Source organism: Mastomys coucha, chromosome X (assembly GCF_008632895.1).
Source record: "Mastomys coucha isolate ucsf_1 chromosome X, UCSF_Mcou_1, whole genome shotgun sequence".
NCBI lineage: Eukaryota > Metazoa > Chordata > Mammalia > Rodentia > Muridae > Mastomys > Mastomys coucha.
The window spans coordinates 73,213,759-73,218,055 of record NC_045030.1 but is presented as its reverse complement, the minus strand read 5'-3'; the positions used below and the strand labels follow the sequence as shown (position 1 = coordinate 73,218,055).

Genomic DNA, 4,297 nt, shown 5'->3' with positions numbered 1-4,297 from the left:
CCTAAGTAGCCTCTTGTTAGCTCTTGTAAGGCTGCTGGGAAACCCTGTTTGCCGGGTCCGGAGCATAGAGGCATCTGGGAATTGTAGTTGGCAACATGGTGCTGGAAATGGGTAGGGCAGAGATGCGAGGAGCCATCCCTGTAAGAAAGTTGGAGTCAGTGCTCGGCAGAAGGCTCTGCGAAGTTTAGTCCTAGTACTTTCTTACTGGCTCACTACATCTGTCCAAAAAAGGGGAGAAATCTAGAGGGAAAACTATTCTAGTGTAGCAGATGTCACGAAGTTGAACTATTGTTATTGGGTGGCTGAAGTTGAAAAATATCACTGATTCTCGTACAATATCTGTAACTCATAAGACCACAATATAGCTGTGGTGTATCTCACGCTATGCTAGGACCTTCACAAGAACACTACTGAACCAGTAAAAAGAAACAGGTCAAAATTTCTTCTGCTTTTTGAGATTTGGGTTAGATGACCATTGAAACAGTAAATGGAAAGTGAAAGCAGGGAGCAGGTGCAAATTTAAGATGACAGTTCAGCGCTTGATCAAATAAACACACTCTGACTTCTAGAAGACCGTGCATATAATGTCTCTTAATTTTGTGTCTGGCATTATATGTGATAAGTTTGGGTAAACAGGAATTACTTCACCATGATCGTTTTCCTTCTTCTGTTGATTGGTTCTAAATGCATCTAAAAAGCAACTCTTTTGCCTAATGTCATTCAAATATGCACACATATTCAAATATAATTATAAAATACCCCACCCATCTTTAACTTCACCTTCCGTAGTTTCAACTGTCTACTGTTGAACTGTGGTCCAAAAGTACTAAATAGGAAATTACAGAAATAAACTATTCATAAGATTTAAACTTCACACTATTTTCAAGTGATGAAATAATTTGATTCCCAGCTCCATCCTAGCTGAAATGTGAATCATCTCTTTTCCAGGACATTTGTGTTGTCTATATACTTCCTTCCTGGTAGTCACTTGGTTGCTGCCTAAGTTGTCAGATTGACTGTAATGGTACTTCAGAATTTATGCTCCAGTAACCTTCCATTTAGTAATGGCCTAAATAGCCCAAGAATATGATTTTATTCTTATGATTTTATTTAAGTACGATTTTATTGCTAGCTGTTGTTATTACCTTCTTACTGTGCTTAGTTCATGAGTCATACTGTATCATTTTTCATCTATCTAGATTAATACATACTTGATACCACATATGTTTTCAAGCATCTAATGTGAGATCCTGAGATCTAAATTCCTCTGTGAACCCAATTCATTCTTTAGCCACTTCTGCTTCTCTCTCTGCCCCTCCAAGTTGACAGGGATCCTTCTATTCTCTGGATAGTCCAGTGATTTTCTTCTAGCCCTTTCCACTTATTCTTTTCTTCTAGACTGGTCAAACTTCTAGACAGAAAGTAGAATATCACTTGTTTCCAAGCCAAGCAGACTTAGAAGCTCCCCCCACAAAGAGCCCTTTTCATTGTACTGATGTCATCATCTGCTTAAATGTCTACTCTGCCAGCTCCCCTCCCCAGACTGTGAAGTTCTTTGAATTACAATCACATTTGTGCTGTATTTCAAAGCATTCTCATTAAATTTGCATGCTGGAGAGGCTCCCTGGCACCTACAGAATAACTGGATTCTCAATGTCTGTCAATCTTGGGGGCAGAGGAGTAGAGGAAAATAAAAATGGGAAGAGGGAAATCAACAGCATGCATGGAGACATGTACACATTAAGCATACTTTAAGTGTCCAAGAATGAGGCTAAAGCCTTCTGTTCTAGCTAGAAGTCAGGGGTGGAGATGTTACAGGTAATAAGTAGCCTGAAGTATCCTAAGGAGATCCTCACTAGACATTTCAATAGAGTTCATCTGGGTCAAACCCTAGCCTAGCCTCATCTGTGGAAGGAAGTAAATCACCCAGAAAGGGGCAGTAGAAAGGACTTGCCCCTAGGCTAGGAAATAGACACAGTGGCTCCTGGCATGCTTGCTTCATAGTTTGATGGAGATCCTAGGAACACACAGATTTGACAACAATTTCAAATTTATATATATATATATATATATATATATGTACATATATATGTATATATACACACATATATGCATATATATGTTTATATATTTATAAACATATATATTTATTTCAAATACAAATGTTGTATGTTACAGAGGAGTTACCACTGACCCCTTAGTGAGGCGACTGTATTATTCACTATGTCCTACCTTCCTTTAGGATAGGACATGTGTGTGCAAGTGTGTGTATGTGTGTATGTGTGTGTGTGTGTGTGTGTGTTTAAAATACAGATATACACATATTTATCTTGAGGCAGGAGCTTTATGGGAAGATGGCTGACCTGTCAGTTTCGGTCATGGAGGCAATAATGGCTGTGACATGAGGCTACTTCTTCAACAACCTTTCAGAAGTACCAATCTGATACCTAGCGTACCTTTATTTGTGTCCCCCACCACCAACCTGACTCCTTGAAATTCTTGCTTTTGCCAAGACTTGAGCTAAGTGACTCACTCACTCTTGCCTTCTGGATATTACTTTGTTCACTGAAGTTGGGGGACTGGAGTAGGCAGAGCCAGGAGGGGCCTGTAAGAGAATCAGGGATTCCTTCTCCCATTTCACAGTCCCTGACCTTTATGGACCAGGATGGGGAAAGGTGGTAGAGTACAGGAAGAGGCATCCTTGTGAAGGAAGTACAAGGCTGAAGAAAGACTGAGTAAAAATGTCCCTATGAGGCATAAGGCCCTAGAAGGATGCACTTGGAATCAAAAAGTGATTTGGTTTCCAACCGTTTTATAGGAAAGCTGATGGCTATGGAAAAGCCATTTCACTTCTCAAAAACACTAACCAGCTTCCTCTGAATAAAAGTCCTAGAACACATTTGAGGATTGTTGTACCCTTGCATATCTAGGCTAAATATATGTGGTTTAAGAAGGTGGTGTTTCCAAGCTACTAGGATGATCATGAAAAGAGTGATGAGAGAGAGAGAGAGAGAGAGAGAGAGAGAGAGAGAGAGAGAGAGAGAGAGTGTGTGTGCTGGGAATCGAGGGGCCAGGGTTCAAATCCTAGTTCATCTGTGCAAATACTGTTCCATAAACTTTCATTTTTCATCTATCAAGTGAGAATATTCCTCTGCTGGGGTTACAGGCATGCGTTATATAAGGAATATGAAGCCACACTTGCCTATATGAGACTTTGTCTCTATGTTAAAACCCATTATTTTTTATAGTAGCTAAAATCATTAACAAAAATATAAATACTCAAATTCCCATTACTAATGAATGGCTAAATCAATGATGATATATGCACATACTGGTATATTACTCAGCAATAGAAAGGAAGAAAGTTATAAAACTGCTACAAGATGAATAAATCACAAAATACCATGTAAAGTGAAATAAACTATATACAAATTAGTAAATATTATGCTATTCCATTGGTATTATAGTTTGTTTTTATGGTACTGAGTCAAATTCAGAGTCTTGGCGTGCTAGGCAAGTGCTCAACACTCCCAACCCCTTAAACTTCAGCCTGGAAAAGACAAAACTATGGTGATTTATAGTCAGATTTATATAGAAATGGGTAAGAACTGAGTCCAAAGGTAGCAACAGGAAAGTTTAGGGAATAATCAAAATGTACTGTGTCTTGATTGTGATGGTAATTATGAAACTGTATATAGCTGTCCAAACTCCAACTATGAACATGGGCTATATGAGTAAATTTCAGTATAGAAAATTTAGCCTAACATGGGGATAAGGAAGCCTGGAAGAACAAAGGATAGAAAAACTTGTCCTACACACTTAGCAAGGATATGCTGTACCATGAGCGCAGTAGAGAGATGTAGATGAGATGTAGATGAAAACACTGCTGCTGCTTGATGCTGTTCTCTCACTCCAGATTTTCTCACAGAATTCAGAGTTGAGATGGAGCCTCCTTATGGAGGCCTGACTAGCCAGTAAGTTCTATTTTCCCAGGTGCTAAATGAAGGTTTAAAGCAAGTAATGGAGTGTGAAAATATTCACACAGAGACAAATCTGAGTTCTTTGTTCCCAGGGATCCATGGACACAGGGTTATGACATCACACTGTTTCCCAGGAAACATCACTAGGTAGAGTGTTCACAGTACAGGGTGGGGGTGGGAGGGTTGCAGTGGGTGACATGACTCTGAGATCCAGTTCAGAAAGCAGCATATTAAAAAAATTACTCTGAAGTTCAGCCACAAATCCAAGCCAAAGTCTCAAGCATTTCTTACTCTCTGTGCCTGTTTTCTTTCTCTTT

General features: G+C 39.3%; 1 protein-coding gene across 1 annotated transcript in view; it reads right to left on the bottom strand.

Moving 5' to 3' along the window:
• Mtm1 (myotubularin 1) overlaps window positions 1–4,042 on the bottom strand; it is a 107,524-nt gene extending 103,482 nt beyond the window's left edge. Inside the window, exon 1 of the mRNA XM_031363465.1 lies at window positions 3,840–4,042. The gene's annotated coding sequence lies outside the window, so the exon portion shown is untranslated. The remainder of the gene's footprint in view (window positions 1–3,839) is intronic.
• Between the last annotated feature and the right edge of the window lie 255 nt (window positions 4,043–4,297).